Source organism: Anser cygnoides, chromosome 1 (genome assembly GCF_040182565.1).
Source record: "Anser cygnoides isolate HZ-2024a breed goose chromosome 1, Taihu_goose_T2T_genome, whole genome shotgun sequence".
NCBI lineage: Eukaryota > Metazoa > Chordata > Aves > Anseriformes > Anatidae > Anser > Anser cygnoides.
The window spans coordinates 150,657,655-150,682,833 of NC_089873.1; the positions used below are offsets into that span (position 1 = coordinate 150,657,655).

Consider the following 25,179-nt stretch of genomic DNA (forward strand, 5'->3'; position numbering starts at 1 on the left):
TCTGGTGTAACCTGTCAGAAAGCTTAAGTACTATGTATCTGCCCCCCCCCCTCCTTGCTGAGGGTTATTGGACTTAGAGCAATCCAACAGCAAAAGGGTCCTCCAAAAGGAAGGACAACTACTTAATTTGCTGTGTATCCAAGACAGTTATGCCAATAGCCCACTGGTAACTTTTGGATTATTGAAGTACCCTCTCCTGTGATAGTCTATGTCAAGCATGCCTGCAGCCTTGGGGCCAGTCGCAGTGGGGTGCATTTGCCACTCCTTCCCAGTTACCCTCTCTTCAAGTTCAAGTACAGTTAGCTGTCGGGATCCCCCTGTCACTCCAGAAACACAGATGGGGTCTGCTGCTTTCTAGCTTGCTGGCATTAGGGTACACTGGTGCCCGCTAGAGTCTTAAAGCCCTGTGGGGCTGATGTTCCAGGCCATTGAGTCCACACAGTCAGATAAACCTGGTTGTCCTTTTCTCCACTTGGCTGGAGGCACAGCTCATCTGGTCCTGGTCACAGTATTCGTTACTGTGTCTGGATGACTGCCCATGGAAACTGGAGCAGCAGTTTTCTCAGAAGACACTGCTTTTGCAATTGTTCTCCTTGCAATTCGTGTACCTCTAGGGTCAAGGTAGATTTTTCCATCCCATTTTTTTCATGTCCTCTCCACGATCACGCAGGTTAAACTGCAGGGTGGCATGTGGTGTGTACCTACTATATCCTCTTGAGCAGAGAGCAGTGCTTGCTCCTAGTAGCTGAGATACTGGTTTGTACAGGTAAGGGAGTAGGACGTAACCTTATTGAACTGCCAGAACTTCCAGGACAGCTTCTGCACAGCATTCTTGATTGGTGGGCCTTTGGGGAAAGCTTCTCAACAGCTGAGATGTGAGTCTATAGGGAGGGAGAGAGGCTTTTTTTGCATTGCTGAAGTTGGCCAGCCGATTAGTGTGGCATATGTTCGTTGTCTTTCCAGCTTGTTACTGCCAATGAGTTGGCATAGAACAATGGGGCACTCCATACAAACCTGTGCTACAGTGGTTGTATGCACTTGACTTAATCTGGATCTTTAGAGAATTGGTCATCGTACTGCAAGTCACCATAAACTCTCTCCAGCGTGGCTAACTTCCTTTAGTACTGGATACCCGTCTCCATGGAGGTCCACTTGCTTGGGTGACCTCTTCCCTGAAGGGATAGTTCTCTTCCACACCTAACAGGACTTGCCTCTGGATGCTGATGACTTGTGACCATTATCCCATTGCTCTGTCAACATCACCTTCCCTCAGAGGGATCCAGCCGCTTGGCTTCCCTGCGCTCTAATTCCAGGCTACTGGCCTTCTTATTCCTGCACTGGAGCAACCAGGTGACGGGGTGCTCACCTGGGTGATACACAAGAAGATTGGTGCCATCTCACAGCTCATACCCACAGCCCAGTTGCTGGGATCGGGCCCTTTTCCGCTGGGCAACTTTCCAGCCCCTCATCCCTAAGCCCACACCACTGCTCTGGGGTTCTGATGCAAATGCAGCACCCAGCATTTACATTTGCTGGCTGTCACTTAGTCAGACTTGGCCTGTTGACCTAGCCTATGCAAATTGTCAGGGAGCTGGTCTGCTTCAGGATAGATGGCTTTGGAGACCCTAATTAGTATTGTCTGCAAGCTTACTGAGGGTGGACTTGAACCCCTTCTCCAGATCACTGATGGGAATACTGAACATCCCTGGCCTCTGTATGGAGCACTGGGGAACCTCTCTGGCGACCAGCCACCAACTGGATTGAACTCTGCGCTGAGTCTCTGAGCCCAGCCACCCAGCCAGTTCTTCAGCCAGCAAACCTCTTCAAGCCCTGATCAGGCAGTCTCTGCAGGAGAATACCACGGGAAACTCTCAAAAGCTTTACTAAGATTCTAGTAGATGATGTCCACAAATGAGCCGGGCAGGACCTGCCTTTCATAAACTTGTTCTAAGCACAGCTGATCACTTGATTGTCTGATAAATTCTGTACAGGACAGAAAAACTACAGCAAAAAGGCATTCAGTGCCCCAGCCTCATCTGCACCTTGTGTCCTCCGTGTTACCCCTTGCATCTGTGATACACAAGAGCCAATAACACAGGCTCAGGCGAGGATCTCTGTGAAATAGCATTTTTATTAGCAACTGCACTGGCAGGCATCCTGCAAGCAGGAGTGCGGATTCCCTATTACCCGACGCTTAATTCCTCCCCTGTTTCCTCATTGGCTGAGTACTACAGGTTCACAAACTACTCGACGCTTGTTGCTATATGTATTGTATATCTGTACAATTGCATATGACCAACCATTAATTGGTCGTTTTCCTTTTTTTTCCTTCTCTCAGGACTAGAGGGCCTGCGATTTTTTGTTCTTGCGGATTTTGCACTGCTCATCCTGTATTTCTTCACTGTCCCAAAATGAGGAAGACAGCTGAAACTTCCACTGACCCCTGATCTGCTTATCGTAATGTGAGAAGGATTTTTTTTTTTTTCAGACAGGGTCTTCTGTGAAGCTGTTTTATTTGCTATGGCAATGGTGGGCATCCTGCAAGCAGGAGCACACAGTAAAAGTTCATCTTAACCTTATATTCCTTATTACTGACACCTGATTTCTCCCCTTTCCTCACTGGCTGAATACTACAGATTCATAACCTACTCGATGCCCTTCTATACCATATATGTACAATTTTATTTGACCAACTGTTAAATTTCTCCTTTCCTTTTTTTCCTTCTCTCCTGACTAGAGGGACCGCAATTTTTGTTTTCACTGATTTCGTACTGCTCATTCTGTTTTTCTTAGCTATCGTCCTTATTTTGCGACAGTGGGACCTTCCTCTTCTCTGCTTAACACACTCCCCATTGTTATGCTACTGTCATACCTGCACAATCGCTTTTGAATATGCGCGGTTAGTGGATTTTCCACTGCAAAAACAACTTCTAGTGCAAAAACACTACTTTGTTTCTCACACATAACCCCCACTGTTGTACCTCTGAAATGGCTGCAGAATCACTTTTGAACATGCAAGGTTAGTATAACATTTTGTTTGCACAAACATATTTAATTCTCATGCAGGGCATTTGGTGGAGGTCTTAATAATGTGCATGGTCCCTCAGGCAGACTTTCAATCTCTTTTGCGATTTCTTCCATTTTTCTTTCTTTTTCCACGTTGTCTGGATCTTTACTCCACAAGGGAAAGGAAGGTTCACCCAGCAATGGTTCTCTGCGACAGAACAAAAGGGTTTTCAAAAAGAAAATGTGTTAATACGAATCGACAGGCTAACATTAAAGAAGTCTCTCAGCAGAAATCCCAGCAAAGAGCTGCCCAGAGCTCCTTGTGCTCCAGGATGTTCTCGCTAGAAATGCTTCCCTGCACAGAGCAGCAATCTGGCAGAGACTGCTGGGAAAAACCTACTCACCGTTGTCTCATCTTCAGCAACCACTTCACTGAGTAGCCCAAAGCCGCCAGAAGGAACAGACACACAAGGATGGCCAGCACCACAACTGCGATGCGCTCTGGCACCCATTTGTGATCTGAAACCTCTGCATTTTTTTCACCGCCAGCCCCTGGAGGAAATGGGACAGTCACACGCTTTTAGGAGTTCTGTACCACTGACAGTCTCGCAGTGTCTTTGGCAAGTCCGAGCAGTTATCTTCACTTGGTTGCTTTCCCTCATTCTCGTGTGTTAGCGCTAGAGGACAAGGATGACCAGGTACAGTCATCCTGAGCAAGAGCCCACTCGTGAGGGAGAGGCTGAATGAGGGTTATCTCCAGCAGTGTCTTTGGGAATGAATATGCATGCCTTACCCATGCAATTTCTCCCATGCTCCATACCCCTATTCTGTAGAAAAGACGCAGAGCCAGCATTTCTGGCCAAATCTGCAAATAAAGGCAGAAAAAAGAATAGCTTTGTCTGTAAGATACTGCAAGATACATCTTCAGCTTTGAATGGCAGCAAACGCAGTTTGAACTCGTAACTACTCCCCAACACCTGTCATCCTCTTCGCTCTAAATGTTTACTCTTACTCCAAAAGAAGCATTGGCAACATAGCATTGGCAACTTGGGATGTCCCTGTTGCTCAAAACCAGGATCCATCCTAAAACTGAGGGAAACATTCTTTATGGGAACAGCTGAAAACAAACATGGAGGAAGAAAGCTAGTGTGAAATGCTGCAATAAACAGCTTCCTAAGAAATGCCTGCAGAGTGGCTGGGTTGACCTCCTGGGTGTAGCCTGGCAGCTCCCTCATGAAATATATAGAGCCAATGTACCCAGGTGACCTCTCCAAGACTCAGAATCAGGATTCCACTGAAGAGATACAGAGCCAGCACCTGTGGCCACATCTGCAACCAAAGGCACACGAGAACAGCTCCTGTCACATACTGTAATAAACTCCTTCAGCTTTGAATGGCAGGAAACACTAATGCTGCCTGACACCCGTTCCCCCCTTCCACTGACGAGCACGTGGCAGTGTGGTACCAGATGCCAGCACGGGAACTGTATTGGCATAAAACTCACCATGTGCACAGCTCCTGGGGAAAAGGACCCCCAGGAGTTCACCCAGGCTCTAAACTCAGCCCCAAAAGCTGCTGTCTTTGCAGACAATGCTGGAAGAAGCTCAAGGCTTCAGCAGCTTGCAATGCAGCTTCACGAGATAAAGAAGCCTTACTTGATTCCCACTTTGCTCTTACATGTATCTGAGCATCAGTGAAGAATGTATGAAGGTACATTCCCCTGAAAACAAGACTGAAAATAAATGCTGTCACTGCAAAGCCAATAAAGGTGGGCTGCTTACCCCTGGAAAAGCCTTGATGCTTAAGAAAACGGTACTGCCGAGATGGGCGGCCTGCAGGCAGAGCTGTAAGCAAGCAAAGACAACCAAGTTTTTCTCTCCATGTTGTGCTAGGCTCCCCTGGAAAGGGGCTACAGAGACTGGAAGGGGATCACGTAATGCCGTGGAAGCCACAAGTGGCTAACGTTGGGTGAGCCCTGACCAGGGCCCAGACAAACACCCAAGGACAACAATATAGGCAACTCACCCCTGGGATTCCCCCAAGGCTCAGAACCAGTTTTCAGGGGAGAAGCTGAATAAGCGCTGCCTACATGAGAACCTGCAATGGAGTACAGAAGAGGAAAGCCTTCGTGACACACTCTAATAGGCTTCATTACACGGGATGTGCAGTGACAGCACAGGGACGATGGGATCCACACGTGGGACCCAGCAGCTCCCCAGATGCTGACTCAGGGCAATAGGCACCAGCACTCAAAGACCCGCTGGACAGACAAGGCTGTGCTTGCCTACCGGGGGGCCTGTTACGTTCCCCAAAGCAGGAAAAACTGAACAGGGAGCTGCAGAGGACAACAGGGTGTCATTGCGCTGCTCACAGTGCAGAGCGCCCTGGCCAGCAGATGGCTCACCCAGCACCACCCCATCTTCGCTTCTCGGCTGTGGGCTGGGGACCTGGCAGGGACACCTGGCGTTGTTAGGGGAGTGCTGCAGGGGAACAGGAGAAAGGCTGTTGTGCCTGGAGTCAACAGCAGCTGAGCTCTTCCCTCCAGGCCATATCCCTGAGGCCCCAAGCTGGGATATGGGGAGATGCTCAAGAGCCATTGCCCCCCACCCTGCAGTAACCAGGCACAGGGCAGCAAAGCTCCCATTAGCGCCAACGGCTTCCCTTATGGCCCTGCCAGCCAAGACTGCTTGCCAGGCAGCCCCAAGAACGTGGTGCTGGGCCCAGAGCCAGCATTGCCAGAGCATCCCTCACTGCCAACCCTACCTGGGCGCAGTCCTAACCATGGGATAGTCAAGGTCTCCCCGGGACATGGGGCCACCAAGAGGAGGAGAACAGAGAGAGAGAGAAGGAAGAGCAGGCAGCAGCTGGAAGTAGCAATCCCCTGTGCTTGCCCCATGCTACCACTTGCCAGCAGCCAGAACCTGCTTTGCACCCTCTAGGCCACGAGCACAAGGTGGCTATGACAGGACGTGCTACGGGACCTCTGCATGAATTCATGGGGCCCACTGTGACCTCACAAAACATCTGCAATGAGGTGGCAAATGCTCTGCGGGGGTAGCTACAGCAATGGAAGCAGACCAACTGGCAGCACAGAGGTAAACCTACCTGTGCTGCTCTAGTGTGGGAGGATATTGCTGCCTCAGTAGAAAAGATACGTAACAGAGATGCTCACGTGCCCAAGAGTCATGCCCCCAGAAAACATCATAATAAAGAGGTGGACTGAGCTTTGAGAACTCAAGTGTCTCACATGGATGTCTACAGGGGACGGTAAGGCTGAGCTGTTTGTAGCTCAGTGGGCCCATGAAGTATCAGGACATAGGGGGACATGCAGAAAGATGTGCTTGTGATCGAGGGGTAGACCTGACCATTGAGGCCATCAACACAGGTCACCACCCGTGAGTGCTGAAACCTGCCCTGTGTGTGATCAAACGAGCCATGAGAGTGAAGTCTCCCTGAATAGGGGGCGCTGGCTGGGATATCAGTATGGTGAGGCCTGGCAACTCGCCAACAAGCCTCTGGAAAGGTTAAGAGATAAAACAGACTGTTAAAGACCACGTCACATGCATTGGGTGCTGGGACATGGAAACATTGGGACATGAATTTACCAGAGGGCACTCGGCTTCTCACTGCAGGGAGGATACACGCTCCGAAGCGTGCACAGAGAACAAAGCTGGTGAAGGGATCGGAAGACAAGACGAATGAGAAGCAGCCAAGGGAACAAGGGTTGTTGGGGTTTCTTAGTCTGCAGAGAAAGAGGCTGATGGGAGACCAGCCAGCCAGGATGATGTCACTCTCCTTGGGTGACAAGCAATAGGACCCAAGGAAACAGTCTCAAGCTGCACCTGGGCAGGTTTACGTTGGATAAAGGGAAGAATTTCTTCACAGAGGGAGGTGGTCAACCATTGCAATGGGCTGCCACAGGAAGTGGCGGTGCTCCCCCAACCCTGGAGGATTTAACAGACATGGATGTGGCAGTACACATGGCTTAGTGAGGAGATTTGGTAAGTCAGGTTGACAGTTGTACTTGATGGCCTTGAAGGGCACTGATCTCGCTTTGCCTGTTCCTAGGCAGGGGTCATCACCACTGTCTGGCTGCCTCCGACAGCTAGCCTGAGGAGAACATTCTGAGTGCATGGCACAGACTAACAGGACAACCCAAGATTGCCCAGAGCTGGACAAGAGCTATTGGCAAATCTACAATGGCCATGGCCATTTTGGCCATTGTTCCTCCTTCCTCCAATCTACCTGGGTCTTCCCTCTTCAAGACACTGTCAGCATTGCCTAGCACATGCTATTTCACATGCCAAGCCACTCCAATGAACACTTCCCTCCCCCTCCCCCCCCAGCAAATGCTCACATTCCTGCACTCACAATGACGTCCGCACAGCCACATTCCCACAGCAGCTTCTTAGTTAGGAAAGGATTTTGTAAAATACATTCTCATTTCAATAGACTGTATTTAATAAAATCCTCCTCAGCAGTATGAATGAAGCAGCTGTTTTGTTTTTTCCTGTCATTTCTTCTCTTTTCTTAGCTTTGCCAAACTTTTTGTCCTGGTTTCAGCTAGGATAGAGTTCGTTTGCCTCCTAGTAGCTGGTATGATGTTATGCTTTGGATTTAGGATGAGAGTAATGTTGATAACACACTGATGTTTTAATTGTTGCAGAGCAGTGCTTACACCAAGCCAAGGACTTTTCAGCTTCTCGCTCTGTCCTGCCAGCGAGCAGGCTAGGGGTGCAGCAGGAGCTGGGAGGGGACAGACCCAGGACAGCTGACCCAAACTGGCCAAAGGGGTATTCCATACCATCTGACGTCATGCTGAACAATATATAGGGGTGGGGGGGACTGACTGCTCGGGGATAGGCTGGGCATCAGTCAGTGTGTATCACTTGTTTTGTATGCATCGTTAGTAGTAGTACTATTATTATTATTATTTTCTGTTCTAATAAACTGTCTCAATCTAAACCCACAAGCTTCACTTTCCTCTTTCTCTCCCCAATCCCAGAGAGGGAGGGTGGAGGATGAGTGAACAGCTGTGTGGTGCTTAGCTGGCAACTGGGTTAAACCACAACAGTCCTTTTTTGCCGCCCAACATGGGGCCAGAAGGGTTGAGATAACAACAGATCTGACTAGTGTGTGTTAAAACAAGATTTTTATAAGCATTACATCAGTTTAATAGTTCCTAATCACAATGCTGCTTTTTGTGATCTCAAGTCTGCTGTGCCAGTTTTCCAAATTGAGTTACATAGCACATTACTTAGTGTGTATGTTCCCTGTCATAGTGCTTATCACTTCTGGGGGTTGGTACAGGGTTATTATTTTGCTGTACTGTGTAACACGGGCTTATGGTATGACAGAATTACTGGCCGTGAGACTGATCTGGTATTTGTACTCAGCATTGTCATCAACTCCATACTTTGGGAATCCTACCTCAGAAACTGTAAATAATTACCCCTTTCATGCTGCTTCTTCAGGGAAGAATCTACGGAGGGGTCAGGGGAAGATGTTTTTTTCCCATGTGTTCACTATCCCTTTTGTCTCCTCCAGGCGAGTTAGGGTAGCTTTCCAGAACTTCAAATATCCTTGCGATGTTCAGACCAGCATGTTCTCCTTGCTATGTCTCCTGAGTGCACTTCAGGTTTTGTCTAAGGTTAAACAAATACTTAAGAGTGTCATCCAGAGATCTGTCCTGAGGCAGTATACTTATGAGTGGCAGGGAGAGGGGGAGGATAGAGGCAGGCATCTAGAGCAGTGGGACCTCCAGTGCTTTGGAAATTCACCCCCGAACACCTAAAACCTAAAAAAGTGGTAGAGCGCTTGAAAAAGGTGCGTCATCGCCCTGGCAGTACCAGACATACAGAAATCACTGCAACATGCTGGGGCTTGGCCTATGCTTACCGAGCTGCATTCGATGCCAATATAACCCCAGTGACAGACCCTGCAGCCACTTCAACCTGAGACAGGCCCAGCAGCCACTCCAAGCCCTAAAATGGGCCCTAAGGCTGAGCCAGGGAAACAAACTGTACCAGTGTCAGTTGCACCCGTAACCAAGGTGAAAAAATAGTATAGAGTCAGATCATTTAATACGCAGAGAAACTTCTGCTAAGACTAGGTATGGAGAAGACAAGGCCAGGCCATGAGAGGAACAGGAGGATGAAGATGTCACAAAAACAGCAGTATCTAGCCAAAACCTATCCCAGCGTGAGCTACGAGATGTGCGAAAAGATTTCGGTCGCTGTATAGGTGAGCAGCTTGTCACTTGGCTGCTCCGGTGCTGGGACACTGGAGCCAATTGTCTGGAATTAGAGGGCAGGGAAGCCAGGTGGCTGGGATCCCTTGCTAGAGATGCAGGACCACCTTACAGCCTCTGGAGGCATCTCCTGGCAGCTGTGAAGGAGAGGTATCCCTTCAAGGAAGAACTATGTCTTCCAGGCAAGTGGACCACTATGGAGAAGGGAATCCAGTACCTGAGGGAATTAGCCATACGGGAGGTGATTTATGAGGACCTAGACAACGAACAAATACCCACAGATCCAGATCAAGTCAAATGTACACGACCCACATAGCAGAAGTTTGTACGGAATGCACCATCATCATATGCCAGCTCATTGGCACTAATGGCCTGGGAAGAGCAAGAGGAACCCACAATGGATGAATTGGCTGAACAACTCTAGCAGTACAAAGAAAGTCTCTCCTCTTCCCTACAGGCCTGCATCTCGGCTGTGGAGAAACTTTCTGAAGAGGTCCACCAACTCAAAGAGAATTTATCTTCCTCCCCACCTGTACAAACCAGTGTCTCAGCAATCAGGGGTAAGCATCCTTCTGTGCAAGGAAGATGACAGAGTGGGTACACACCCTGTGCCACCCTGTGGTTTTACCTACGTGACTGTGGAGAAGACATTAGAAAATGGGATGGAAAAATCTACCTCAACCCTAGAGGCACGAGTACGTGAGTTGCAGAAGAAAACAATCAGGGAAAAAGGGGTTCTCTGAAAAGCTTGCTGCTCCAACTTCCAGCAAGCAGTCCTTCAGACACAGAAACGAAGATTCTGACCAGGATTAGAGGGGCCCTGCCTCCTGCCAGGGGGAGGAAAGGGACAATCAAGTTTATTGGACTGCGTGGATTTGATGGCCTGGCACATCAGACGCACGGAACTAGAAGGCTTTAGTAGACACTGGTGCACAGTCTACTGTAATGCCATCAGGCTATAAAGGGCCACAACCCATCTGTATTTATGGGGTGACGGGGGGATCCCAGCAGTTAACTGTACTGGAGGCTGAAGTGAGTCTAACTGGGAATGAGTGGCAAAAGCACCGTATTGTGACTGGCCCAGATGCTCCATGCATCCTTGGCATAGACTGTCACAGGACAGGATGTTTCAAGGACCCAGAAGGGTTCTGCTGGGCTTTTGGCATAGCTGCCTTAGAGACAGAGGACATTAAACACTTGTCTACCTTGCCTGGTCTCTCAGAGGACCCTTCTGTCGTGGGGCTGATGAGGGTCAAAGAACAGCAGGTGTCAATCGCTACCACAACTGTGCACCGGCGGCAATATCGCACCAACCGAGACTCCCCGATTCCCATCCATAAGCTAATTTGTCAACTGGAGAGCCAAGGAGTGATCAGCAAGACTCATTCACCTTTTAATAGTCCCATATGGCCAGTGCAAAAGTCTAATGGTGAGTGGAGACTAACAGTGGACTATCGTGGCCTGAACGAAGTCACGCCACCACTGAGTGCTGCAGTGCCGGACATGCTAGAACTCCAGTATGAACTGGAATCAATGACAGCCAAGTGGTACACCACAATTGGTACACTGATTATATCGTTATGCGGTGATACAGCAGAGAAAGTTTTCGAGAAAGGGAAGAAAATAGTCCAAATCCTTCTAAAGGCTGGTTTTGCCATAAAACAAAATGAAGTCAAAGGACCTGCACAAGAGACCCACTTTTTTGGAATAAAATGGCAAGATGGACATCAGCAAATCCCAATGGATGCGATCAACAAATAACAGCGATGTCTCCACCAACTAGCAAAAAAACACAAACTTTCCTAGGTGTCATGGGGTTTTGGAGAATGCATATTCCAAATTACAGTCTGATTGTAAACCCGCTCTACCAAGTAACCCATAAGAAGAATGATTTCAAATGGTGCCCTGAGCAATGACAAGCCTTTGAACAAACTAAGCAGGAAATAATTCATGCAGTAGCCCTTGGGCCAATCCAAACAGGACCAGATGTAAAGAACATGCTCTACACTGCAGCCGGGGAGAATGGCCCCCCCCGGAGCCTCTGGCAGAAACAGCCTGCAGAAACTCGAGGTTAACCCCTAGGGTTTTGGAGTCAGGGATACAGAGGATCTGATGCCTGCTACACTCCCACCAAAAAGGAGGTATCAGCAGCATATGAGGGAGTTTGATCTGCTTCGGAAGTGGTCAGTACTGAAACACAGCTCCTCCTGGCACCCCAACTGCCAGTACTGGGCTGGATGTTCAAAGGAAGCATCCCCTCTACACATCAAGCAACTGATGCTACATGGAGTAAGCAGGTTGCACTGATTACGCAACTCAGCAGGCTCAAACAGGAAACCCCAGTCCTCCAGGAATCTTGGAAGTGGTTATGGACTGGCCAGAAGGTAAACATTTTGGGGTATCACCAGAGGAGGAGGTGGCCAATACTGAAGAAGTCCCACTGTACAACAAGCTACCAGAAAACAAGAATATACCCTGTTCACTGATGGGTCTTGTCATACTGTGGGAAAGCATTGGAGATGGAAAGCTGCTGTATGGAGTCCTACATGACATGTTGCAGAAGCTATTGAGGGAGAAGGTGAATCGAGTCAGTTTGCAGAAGTGAAAGCCATCCAGCTGGCTTTAGATACTGCTGAACGAGAAAAGTGGCCAGTTCTCTATCTCTATACTGATTCATGGATGGTAGCAAATGCCCTGTGGGGGTGGTTACAGCAATGGAAGCAGAACTGCCAGCACGGGGGCAAACCCACCTGGGCTGCTGCATTGTGGCAAGATATTGCTGCCCAGGTAGAGAACCTGGTTATAAAGGTATGCCATGTAGATGCTGATGTGCTTCAAAAATCAGGCTACTGAAGAACATCAGAACCACCAGCAGGTGGATCAGGCTGCTCAGACTGAAGTGGTTCAGGTGGACCTGGACTGGCAACATAAGGGTGAATTATTTATAGCTCAATGGGCTCATGACACCTCAGGCCATCAGGGGGGCAGGTGAGCGAACAACTGTGTGGTGCTTAGCTGCCAGCTGGGTTAAACCACAACAATGAAGCAGCTGTTTTGTTTTTCCTGTCATTTCTCTTTTCTTAACTTTGTTTCACCATTTTGTTTTCATCCACACTGTCAGAATTGCTCTGATGGCCAGACTGAGGTAAACAGTTGGAAGACACAGAATGAAGTAGCTTTGTGCTTTAGTAGTTCCCCTCCCACAACTCTGAGGAACCCTCCCACACTTGTTCAACAGTACAGAAGTTAAGTCACTAACTTGTCTGGGGTCCCCCTCTGTGCAAGTGAGGGGGACTAGTGTGGACAGGGTCTTCTTCCCACTGCCAGAACCAGGGCACTTCAAGAGTCCTCGAGACTGGGTAGGATTTACAGGTTAGAATCCATTTCTTAGGACTGGAAATTGCCATCTCCAACTCTGAGAGATCTTCTCTTCTAGGGTGAAAGCAAGCTTCGTCTGGCACTAGTTGTCTGCAACAAAGTTTTGGAAAAGAAAATTAATTAAGAAGCAAATGGTAAAAATGTCTCTCAACAGAAATCAACAGCCAGGCCCTGGTCAGCATTCTGAGTGCATGTCAGAGTAACAGCGGGACCACAACCAACCAGGGCTTGGCCAGAGCTAAGGAATAGCTATTGACAAATCTTCAATTGCACACTCACATACATGTGCACACGGGCACATTCTCACAGGGGCAGCTAACTTAAATGAAATGCATTCTAGGAAATCCTAACTTCCATTAAAGGAAGCATTTTGGAGCTCTTTAGTTCTATTCTGCCTTTCCTTTGCCTCCCATTCCCTTCCAATGCACATTCCCATATCAGCTTCCATAGTTCCATTGCACCCCCTCCAAGTAAGAGAGCCAGCTCTGCCATCAAATTCACTGGAAGCACTGGAATTACTCAGAGATTCCCTTTTTTGCACAATATCATTCACTTTTCTCTAGTCAAATATATGGGAAAAGTACACTGCCACCCTGGCAAGTCTAGAGAGATTGAGACTCACTGCAATGTGCTGCAGCCTGGCTCATCTGTGCCTACCAAACCCACACTTAATGCTAATCCAACCCCTGTTACCACACCACCACCCCCCCACAAAAAGGCAGCCCTGAGCCCACTCCAACCCCTGCAACAGGTCCAGTAGCTGGGCCAGAGAACTAACCTATGCCAGTACCGGTCACCCGCTGCCTTCCAGGTTACACCAGAACAAACAGCCCCAAACCGCCTGTTTTAGCCTCAAATGCAATGCACTGCAGCATGTCCCAAGCCAACAGAGGTGTGAAGTCAGTTCTTACTCTGTGACATTAGTCAAGACTGGCTCTTATCCCTGCAATCGGCTTCCTCATGAGGACAAGTGGAAGGGCAGGCACCGCTCTCTTCTCTTTAGTGACCAGTGACAGGACTCACAGGAACAGTGTCAAGCTGCAACAGGGGAGGTCCAGGCTGGACATCAGGAAGAGGTTCTTTACCAAGAGGGTTGTTACGCACTCAAACAGGCTCCCCAGGGATGTAGTCACAGCACCAAGCCTGTAGGAGTTCAAGAAGCATTTGGACTGTGCTCTTATGTAGTCTCAATTATTGGGTAGACCTGTGTGGTGCCAGGAGTTGGGCTCGATCCTTGTGGGTCCCTTCCAACTCAGGATGTTCTATAATTCTATGATTAATCTGCCCATGGCTCTGGCAAAAGATCTAGCTGAAAGGCAGCTTTTTGCAGAGATTTTAGGTACACGCATGACCTGCAGGCACTCCTGCAATCAAACACAGAGGAGAAAAGTTTTCATTCCATGCTGTGACAGGCTTCTCCATGGAGGGAGGGGCAATGACTCTAAGGGCCAAGGATAATGATGTGGGATGCTCACACAGGCCTAGATACCCACAGCTGCAGGGAGCCTTTGCCTGTGATGTCAGTGCCCTCCAAGTCAACAGGTGTTCAAGATTTACCTCTGCCATCCCTAGAATGACCCCATGAACAGTAGTGCACTTGCAGGGGGGGCTGAACCATCACCACCTCCAGCTGTGTCCAGTCTTCTTTCAAGAAAGATTTGCTGGCAACTCTAGGTTGATCACAAGTGCAATTAACTATTACCCATCTTAAAAGGCAAATCAAGATGGACATTTTTGAAATTACCAGCAGGAAGTGTGTATTATAGGTGAGCCAGTGTTCTTCTGTTGGAGCTACAGCATCTGAAAATATAACTACAGCTGAGAGCTCAAGTGGTTGCATGTCAGGCTGAAACATGCCCAGCTTCTCCTGCTGTCTGCATCCCATTCCAGCACCACTGCTGATTTACCCCACATGTTCAGTCCTCCCCTGACTATTTCCAAGGACTTAGTGCAATGTTTCTCAGAAATCTCCAAAGTAGAAATACAAAAACATACAATCAGACATCCTAGAATGGCACCCAGTGTACAAGGAACTAGAAAGTAGTACGTATTATTCCTTAGAAGTACAAGGGATATTTGACCAGGTAGCTTACATGGAAGTGACACCTTGACCAATACAAACTCTAAACAAGTAAAAGAATTAAAACATCTCAGAAAAATGTAACCTTCCTAAGTTGAAAAAGCTTCACTACCTCGTGGTGCAGTATGATGCAGTTTTATCATCTTGTGAACACCCACTAGGGAATAGAGATGCACTTTATAGAGTATTTCTCAGAAAACTACTTACATATTTAGTGTACAAGATTTATGTCAGCATGGATTACTTTACAGATCCTATTTTTCACTCAAGGCCCAGTGGATTTTCTCCTGTTACACCAGATGCAGTGAACAAACGCTAACATCTCTCATCTCCACATAGAATCTTTCCCCAACTTGTTTTAATTGAAATAATCACGTGTAAAGAAAACTATCCTATCATCTTCCTGTTTTTTTTTTTAAGATGTCTTTTTTGTACAGAACATTTTTCAGCCAAAACACCACTTCTATCAAGAATGGCCAATTGTCTTTAGTCAGTGTGAAAACTGTCGTTTCCAATATGCCACATCTCACGATTTTGTATGTTAACATGTTCAAGTGTCCATGTTAATTTTTGAGCACACAGTTCAGAGGTTACGTGATCAAATGAATGAATGATTAAGAGGAGCTATCTAGAAATTGAACCTTAATTCATGAAGTCTAGAGTTAAAGTCCTGTGACATTGTGCACATTTCTTAATGTTGACCTTACCAACCGGCTGTGGGTAATATTTGTACTCAATTTTCAAAGGAGCCATCTCAGAAATAAGGGAGCCCATTTCATGTACAAGTAATTCTCAGAAGTGCCTAATTTATTTTGATCATCATCTTTTGGCTCCTTAAGCCTTAAAATCCTTCACCTTCTAACAAGATTCTACCCTAAGAGGGGGGAAAAAAGAGCTGGAAGAGATGTGAGAACGTTTTAAAGTAGAACAGGGACACTTACATGAGAAAGAGCAAGCAGTTCTGCAAGACTGCTAAAACAGATCTGTAACCATATTCATGTAACAAATCAAACATGCTTACAGTGACGAGGATAACAGTAAAGCTCATGTTTTCTTTCTTGATCCATAGTTGTTCCATGGTATTTCATCAGTCATTGATGTAACCAGTCACGTGTCACTCGGCTTGCTAAACTGCTGTCTTAAATATAAAAAACAGCTTAGTTTTACGTTGACAGGGAATACTAAGAATTTCAAGTACAAACCATTTGGTCTCTCAAAAGTATTAACCTAAGCTCCCTGACACAGTATTGTAATACCATATGCTAGTTTGGAGCAATGCATCCAAAGGTATCAAAAATCACTTGGAAGGGTTACCTTTATACTTACATTCTCTCACCAGAGAAGCAGCGAAGATGCATCCATCATTATTTCTTCTCCTTTTCATTTGGAAGTTACCATTCTCTCAAAATCCTTGGGCAAAAACCTGAGAACAGAGCAAGTGGAAGCAGAATCAACAGCAAGTTGGAGGATAGAGATGAACAGAAGTATACTGCGTCACAGAGAACATAGAGGTCAAAAAGTTGAAGAAACCGAGATGGATAGCTGCTCACAAAAGGGAAGAAGGGCACAGGAAAAGAAAGCAGACATCTTGAAAGATAGCCATTTATGACCTAAGAGCTACTCAGGAAGGCAGAGAAAAACATGGAGAAAAATCTGAGCAGTGTAGGAGGTGAAATTTCTATCACTGCAGTTAATTTACTTGAGCTCTTTGTGAAATAAATGCTGTTAAGTATTTTCTTCCAGAAGACACCAGAACAGTAGCTAAGTTAGCCAAACGTTCTTAGATTGAAAATGCAATTGGATTGTTTTATCAGTTTGAACACTGAAAATATGACAGGTATGAACTGTCACAAATGGAATTAGTATGTGGAAAAGCCAGTTGTTTGCCTTTGAGATTCATGCCACAAAAATGAAGTAGTTACGCATCTAGAGTTCCTCTCACTTTAGAAAGAGAAATTCCCCAAAATAGTCAGGAGATGAAATGACCATTTTTTTCAGAGTAGCATGCAGAGTGTTCCCCCAACTCCCCAAAAAAGTAAACAAGGCTAAGTGACTTCACTACCTAGACCTACCATCATTCTTGTTTTTAGAAGAGGACAGGTGCATTCTGGAAGTGCCACATCACCTTTGTTTGCCTCCCCACCAGACTCATTTCTCCATTTAGAAGGCCTAGAGGAGTGGAGTTCTGAGATTCTTGATGCATTTTAGGGAAGATGGAGAAGCCTTGAAGGACTGTTTCAAAGATGCTGGTAACTCAGTTCTTGAACTATGGAGTTGGTCAAGAGCTGCCAGGAAGGTGCTTTGTTCAGAAAGCACAGGTTACGACCTTAACCACATTACCCAACAACCCCTCACCAAACACCCTACTAATAAAATACTGAAAAGCCCTGTCATTTGGATTGCCCTTGTACCTGACTGTTAGAAAACATGGGCTTCACAAGCAATATACTCCAAGTCTTTCCCACTTCCTTAAACCACATTACCTCTTTGCCTTCAGGAAGAAACAGTTGATTGGATCTATTCTGCAATTCCCTAGGGAATAAAGAAACAGCTCTGTACTTTCAAACCATCTTTAGAGGAAACCACACGAGAAAGGTCTGGCATGGTGAAGACACACCTTTACTAGTTGATTGTCTTATTTTCTCAATCTAAAACAAGTACAACAGATAACGCAGCACAGCAACAGTCTCTCAGATTCACCCTTAATCATGGTAGTGGAGCACATGCAAGTATTCAAGACATTTACAGGCAGAACACCTTCCCAAGTTTGAATGCTAACACAGTTGAGCACAGTTACAAGGGACAAACCGGATACAGAAAGCTCTATCACCCAAGCTGCCTGAGCCAAAGGCAATCTTTGACACAACTCATGGAAACCTAAGACTCAGTCAAGTCCCCTTCTTCCTCTCCAACTAGGGAGGATACAAGTCCACTACTGCAGGCATACACACACTTGCAGATCCCTGAACACCAAGGAAGGCCCCTCTGGCAGGGGAGAGCCCCTGCCCAGCTCCCAGACCCCTTACCTACTTCACAGCTCTCCTTCTCACCAGCAGTTCCAGCTTCAACTCTCCTGCAACACTCCATCCTGGTTTGGGCTGGAAGTATTTTCCTCCCAGTACCTGGTGTGGTGCTGTGTTTTGGATTTAAAACGACCCACGCTGGTAACACACTGATGTTTTAATTGTTACAGAGCAGTGCTTTCAGAAAGCCAGAGACTTCTCAGCTTCTCATACCACCCTGCCAGTGGGCAGGCTGGGGGCACACAAGGAGCTGGGAGGGGACAGAACCAGGACAGCTGACCCTCAAGTGCTTTAAGGAATATTCCAGATGTGGCTTCCTGATGAGCACTTTCAAGGGGTGACTAGCCAGAGGGTTTGAAGACCACTGCATGGGGACAGCCTAGGAATCAGCCAGGGGATGATGAGTAATTAATTGCATAAAGCATCACTTGATTTGTACAGGCCCCTGCTACTCATCCCCAGCCCAACTGAAGAGCCCACAGGTGAACACGCAGCCACACCCCCGGCTAGGCAAGATCCACACAGCTCTCTCCACCACCAGGCATGACCTGCAGCCTCCCTCCAGCCAACACTGCACAGCCCTGCCCTCCCCTCGCTCATACCAGACACCCCCCCACACACACACAACAGCTCAGCTGGGGCACACCGCTCCTGTCCCAGCACCCCCACGTACCAAACCCCACTCTGTCCCAGCACCAGGTACTGCATGAACCCAATAAGGGGTGGCCGGCACCGCTCAGGTCCCAAGCACCCGGAGGCTGCAACGATCGGGCACAACCCCGAGCCCACCACGGAGACGTCCCGGCGACGGCAGACCCTGGCTGAACCTCGCCCTTCACCTCAGGACCCGCTCCCATCCCCTCGCACGCCAGGCGCAGGGGCTGCACCTCCCCACTTGTAACGGCGCTACTTCAGCCTCGGGGTTTCACCACGGGCTCAACGACCCGCTAACGACAGCTCCGTCGCTCCACAAAAGCCCGAGGAGACCCCAGCACCCCCAGGAAAAGAGGAACGGGAAGGAGCAGGCAGACACGCGCAGAGCCACGGCAAACCTGAGCACCGCCCTCGCCTCCAGCGCTGCCACACAGCCCCGCTCCCGCAGCACCGCCGAAAGCCACCCCCTACCCTCCTCGGCGCCATTTATAGGCCAGCCTCGAGTCCCCGCCCCCCGCCCTCACACGCTGATTATGCTAAGTGCGCCCAGAATGCTAATTAGCCGCAGTCCGTGTTCCAGAACTTTCTGGTAAGGGGTTGGGGGGGGGGCGCTGTTGCTGAGGTGCTCCCTGCCCCCCGGCTGTCAGAGCCACGGCTGCACAGGGGGCAGGTGGTTGCTGGGGGGTGCCCTGAAAAAGGGCTGCCCTGCCTTCGCGAGGTCCGCTCTTCTCAGCCAAATTGAAATGGATTGAGCTCCTTTCCTACCAAGTGTGTCACACGTCGTCTTTTTCTCCTCGGTCTCTCACAGGCACCACGGGCTGGGGATGCCTACACCCCTGGCCTGGCTCCAGCAGCTGGCACCCAGCGCACTCATCAGTCCACCCGGTAGCTGGCTGTCCGCGCTCGAAGTCATACAATCCCAAAATCATTTTGCTCAGAAAATAAATAAATAAATAAAAAGACGAAACCTTTAAACCTTGAATAGTTGTACTTGCCTTTTCCTGGCTTCCCTCTGCCTCCTTGCCAGGCTTGGCCACCACCTGAATCCAAAACATAACACCCTACCAGCTACTAGGAGGAAAACGAACTCTATCCTAGCTGAAACCAGGACAAAAAGTTTGGCAAAGCTAAGAAAAGAGAAGAAATGACAGGAAAAAACAAAACAGCTGCTTCATTCATACTGCTGAGGAGGATTTTATTAAATACAGTCTATTGAAATGAGAATGTATTTTACAAAATCCTTTCCTAACTAAGAAGCTGCTGTGGGAATGTGGCTGTGCGGACGTCATTGTGAGTGCAGGAATGTGAGCATTTGCTGGGGGGGGAGGGGGAGGGAAGTGTTCATTGGAGTGGCTTGGCATGTGAAATAGCATGTGCTAGGCAATGCTGACAGTGTCTTGAAGAGGGAAGACCCAGGTAGATTGGAGGAAGGAGGAACAATGGCCAAAATGGCCATGGCCATTGTAGATTTGCCAATAGCTCTTGTCCAGCTCTGGGCAATCTTGGGTTGTCCTGTTAGTCTGTGCCATGCACTCAGAATGTTCTCCTTAGGCTAGCTGTCGGAGGCAGCCAGAGAGTGGTGATGACCCCTGCCTAGGAACAGGCAAAGCGAGATCAGTGCCCTTCAAGGCCATCAAGTACAACTGTCAACCTGACTTACCAAATCTCCTCACTAAGCCATGTGTACTGCCACATCCATGTCTGTTAAATCCTCCAGGGTTGGGGGAGCACCGCCACTTCCTGTGGCAGCCCATTGCAATGGTTGACCACCTCCCTCTGTGAAGAAATTCTTCCCTTTATCCAACGTAAACCTGCCCAGGTGCAGCTTGAGACTGTTTCCTTGGGTCCTATTGCTTGTCACCCAAGGAGAGTGACATCATCCTGGCTGGCTGGTCTCCCATCAGCCTCTTTCTCTGCAGACTAAGAAACCCCAACAACCCTTGTTCCCTTGGCTGCTTCTCATTCGTCTTGTCTTCCGATCCCTTCACCAGCTTTGTTCTCTGTGCACGCTTCGGAGCGTGTATCCTCCCTGCAGTGAGAAGCCAAGTGCCCTCTGGTAAATTCATGTCCCAATGTTTCCATGTCCCAGCACCCAATGCATGTGACGTGGTCTTTAACAGTCTGTTTTATCTCTTAACCTTTCCAGAGGCTTGTTGGCGAGTTGCCAGGCCTCACCATACTGATATCCCAGCCAGCGCCCCCTATTCAGGGAGACTTCACTTTCATGGCTCCTTTGATCACACACAGCGCAGGTTTCAGCACTCACAGGTGGTGACCTGTGTTGATGGCCTCAATGGTCAGGTCTACCCCTCGATCACAAGCACATCTTTCTGCATGTGGCATCCGTCCCCCTATGTCCTGATACTTCATGGGCCCACTGAGCTACAAACAGCTCAGCCTTACCGTCCCCTGTAGACATCCACGTGAGACACTTGAGTTCTCAAAGCTTAGTCCACCTCTTTATTATGATGTTTTCTGGGGGCATGACTCTTGGGCACGTGAGCATCTCTGTTACGTATCTTTTCTACTGAGGCAGCAATATCCTCCCACACTAGAGCAGCACAGGTAGGTTTACCTCTGTGCTGCCAGTTGGTCTGCTTCCATTGCTGTAGCTACCCCCGCAGAGCATTTGCCACCTCATTGCAGATGTTCTGTGAGGTCACAGTGGGCCCCATGAATTCATGCAGAGGTCCCGTAGCACGTCCTGTCATAGCCACCTTGTGCTCGTGGCCTAGAGGGTGCAAAGCAGGTTCTGGCTGCTGGCAAGTGGTAGCATGGGGCAAGCACAGGGGATTGCTACTCCCAGCTGCTGCCTGCTCTTCCTTCTCTCTCTCTCTGTTCTCCTCCTCTTGGTGGCCCCATGTTCCGGGGAGACCTTGACTATCCCATGGTTAGGACTGCGCCCAGGTAGGGTTGGCAGTGAGGGATGCTCTGGCAATGCTGGCTCTGGGCCCAGCACCACGTTCTTGGGGCTGCCTGGCAAGCAGTCTTGGCTGGCAGGGCCATAAGGGAAGCCGTTGGCGCTAATGGGAGCTTTGCTGCCCTGTGCCTGGTTACTGCAGGGTGGGGGGCAATGGCTCTTGAGCATCTCCCCATATCCCAGCTTGGGGCCTCAGGGATGGCCTGGAGGGAAGAGCTCAGCTGCTGTTGACTCCAGGCACAACAGCCTTTCTCCTGTTCCCCTGCAGCACTCCCCTAACAACGCCAGGTCTCCCTGCCAGGTCCCCAGCCCACAGCCGAGAAGCGAAGATGGGGTGGTGCTGGGTGAGCCATCTGCTGGCCAGGGCGCTCTGCACTGTGAGCAGCGCAATGACACCCTGTTGTCCTCTGCAGCTCCCTGTTCGGTTTTTCCTGCTTTGGGGAACGTAACAGGCCCCCCGGTAGGCAAGCACAGCCTTGTCTGTCCAGCGGGTCTTTGAGTGCTGGTGCCTATTGCCCTGAGTCAGCATCTGGGGAGCTGCTGGGTCCCACGTGTGGATCCCATCGTCCCTGTGCTGTCACTGCACATCCCGTGTAATGAAGCCTATTAGAGTGTGTCACGAAGGCTTTCCTCTTCTGTACTCCATTGCAGGTTCTCATGTAGGCAGCGCTTATTCAGCTTCTCCCCCGAAAACTGGTTCTGAGCCTTGGGGGAATCCCAGGGGTGAGTTGCCTATATTGTTGTCCTTGGGTGTTTGTCTGGGCCCTGGTCAGGGCTCGCCCAACGTTAGCCACTTGTGGCTTCCACGGCATTACGTGATCCCCTTCCAGTCTCTGCAGCCCCTTTCCAGGGGAGCCTAGCACAACATGGAGAGAAAAACTTGGTTGTCTCTGCTTGCTTACAGCTCTGCCTGCAGGCCGCCCATCTCGGCAGTACCATTTCCTTAAGCATCAAGGCTTTTCCAGGGGTAAGCAGCCCACCTTTATTGGCTTTGCAGTGACAGCATTTATTTTCAGTCTTGTTTTCAGGGGAATGTACCTTCATACATTCTTCACTGATGCTCAGATACGTGTAAGAGCAAAGTGGGAATCAAGTAAGGCTTCTTTATCTCGTGAAGCTGCATTGCAAGCTGCTGAAGCCTTGAGCTTCTTCCAGCATTGTCTGCAAAGACAGCAGCTTTTGGGGCTGAGTTTAGAGCCTGAGTGAACTCCTGGGGGTCCTTTTCCCCAGGAGCTGTGCACATGGTGAGTTTTATGCCAATACAGTTCCCGTGCTGGCATCTGGTACCACACTGCCACGTGCTTGTCAGTGGAAGGGGGGAACGGGTGTCAGGCAGCATTAGTGTTTCCTGCCATTCAAAGCTGAAGGAGTTTATTACAGTATGTGACAGGAGCTGTTCTCGTGTGCCTTTGGTTGCAGATGTGGCCACAGGTGCTGGCTCTGCATCTCTTCAGTGGAATCCTGATTCTGAGTCTTGGAGAGGTCACCTGGGTACATCGGCTCTATATATTTCATGAGGGAGCTGCCAGGCTACACCCAGGAGGTCAACCCAGCCACTCTGCAGGCATTTCTTAGGAAGCTGTTTATTGCAGCATTTCACACTAGCTTTCTTTCTCCGTATTCGCTTTCAGCTGTTCCCATAAAGAATGTTTCACTGAGTTTTAGGATGGATCCTGGTTTTGAGCAACAGGGACCTCCCAAGTTGCCAATGCTTCTTTTGGAGTAAGAGTAAACATTTAGAGCGAAGAGGATGACAGGTGTTGGGGAGTAGTTACGAGTTCAAACTGGGTTTGCTGCCATTCAAAGCTGAAGATGTATCTTGCAGTATCTTACAGACAAAGCTATTCTTTTTTCTGCCTTTGTTTGCAGATTTGGCCAGAAATGCTGGCTCTGGGTCTTTTCTACAGAATAGGGGTATGGAGCATGGGAGAAATTGCATGGGTAAGGCATGCATATTCATTCCCAAAGACACTGCTGGAGATAACCCTCATTCAGCCTCTCCCTCACGAGTGGGCTCTTGCTCAGGATGACTGTACCTGGTCATCCTTGTCCTCTAGCGCTAACACACGAGAATGAGGGAAAGCAACCAAGTGAAGATAACTGCTCGGACTTGCCAAAGACACTGCGAGACTGTCAGTGGTACAGAACTCCTAAAAGCGTGTGACTGTCCCATTTCCTCCAGGGGCTGGCGGTGAAAAAAATGCAGAGGTTTCGGATCACAAACGGGTGCCAGAGCGCATCGCAGTTGTGGTGCTGGCCATCCTTGTGTGTCTGTTCCTTCTGGCGGCTTTGGGCTACTCAGTGAAGTGGTTGCTGAAGATGAGACAACGGTGAGTAGGTTTTTCCCAGCAGTCTCTGCCAGACTGCTGCTCTGTGCAGGGAAGCATTTCTAGCGAGAACATCCTGGAGCACAAGGAGCTCTGGGCAGCTCTTTGCTGGGATTTCTGCTGAGAGACTTCTTTGATGTTAGCCTGTCGATTCGTATTAACGCATTTTCTTTTTGAAAACCCTTTTGTTCTGTCGCAGAGAACCATTGCTGGGTGAACCTTCCTTTCCCTTGTGGAGTAAAGATCCAGACAACGTGGAAAAAGAAAGAAAAATGGAAGAAATCGCAAAAGAGATTGAAAGTCTGCCTGAGGGACCATGCACATTATTAAGACCTCCACCAAATGCCCTGCATGAGAATTAAATGTGTTTGTGCAAACAAAATATTACACTAACCTTGCATGTTCAAAAGTGATTCTGCAGCCATTTCAGAGGTACAACAGTGGGGGTTATGTGTGAGAAACAAAGTAGTGTTTTTGCACTAGAAGTTGTTTTTGCAGTGGAAAATCCACTAACCGCACATATTCAAAAGCGATTGTGCAGGTATGACAGTAGCATAACAATGGGGAGTGTGTAAAGCAGAGAAGAGGAAGGTCCCACTGTCTCAAAATAAGGACGATAGCTAAGAAAAACAGAATGAGCAGTACGAAATCAGTGAAAACAAAAATTGCGGTCCCTCTAGTCAGGAGAGAAGGAAAAAAAGGAAAGGAGAAATTAACAGTTGGTCAAATAAAATTGTACATATATGGTATAGAAGGGCATCGAGTAGGTTATGAATCTGTAGTATTCAGCCAGTGAGGAAAGGGGAGAAATCAGGTGTCAGTAATAAGGAATATAAGGTTAAGATGAACTTTTACTGTGTGCTCCTGCTTGCAGGATGCCCACCATTGCCATAGCAAATAAAACAGCTTCACAGAAGACCCTGTCTGAAAAAAAAAAATCCTTCTCACATTATGATAAGCAGATCAGGGGTCAGTGGAAGTTTCAGCTGTCTTCCTCATTTTGGGACAGTGAAGAAATACAGGACGAGCAGTGCAAAATCCGCAAGAACAAAAAATCGCAGGCCCTCTAGTCCTGAGAGAAGGAAAAAAAAGGAAAACGACCAATTAATGGTTGGTCATATGCAATTGTACAGATATACAATACATATAGCAACAAGCGTCGAGCAGTTTGTGAACCTGTAGTACTCAGCCAATGAGGAAACAGGGGAGGAATTAAGCGTCGGGTAATAGGGAATCCGCACTCCTGCTTGCAGGATGCCTGCCAGTGCAGTTGCTAATAAAAATGCTATTTCACAGAGATCCTCGCCTGAGCCTGTGTTATTGGCTCTTGTGTATCACAGATGCAAGGGGTAACACAGAGGACACAAGGTGCAGATGAGGCTGAGGCACTGAATGCCTTTTTGCTGTAGTCTTTCTGTCCTGTACAGAATTTATCAGACAATCAAGTGATCAGCTGTGCTTAGAACAAGTTTATGAAAGGCAGGTCCTGCCCGGCTCATTTGTGGACATCATCTACTAGAATCTTAGTAAAGCTTTTGAGA

At 48.4% G+C, this 25,179-nt stretch overlaps 1 long non-coding RNA gene across 1 annotated transcript; it reads left to right on the forward strand.

The window, feature by feature from the left end:
• The first annotated feature begins 22,932 nt into the window (after positions 1 to 22,932).
• On the forward strand, positions 22,933 to 24,937 carry LOC136788075 (uncharacterized). Its single transcript, XR_010827086.1, has 2 exons — positions 22,933 to 23,641; positions 23,838 to 24,937. It is a non-coding gene; the product is annotated as an uncharacterized lncRNA (long non-coding RNA).
• Positions 24,938 to 25,179: the final 242 nt, after the last annotated feature.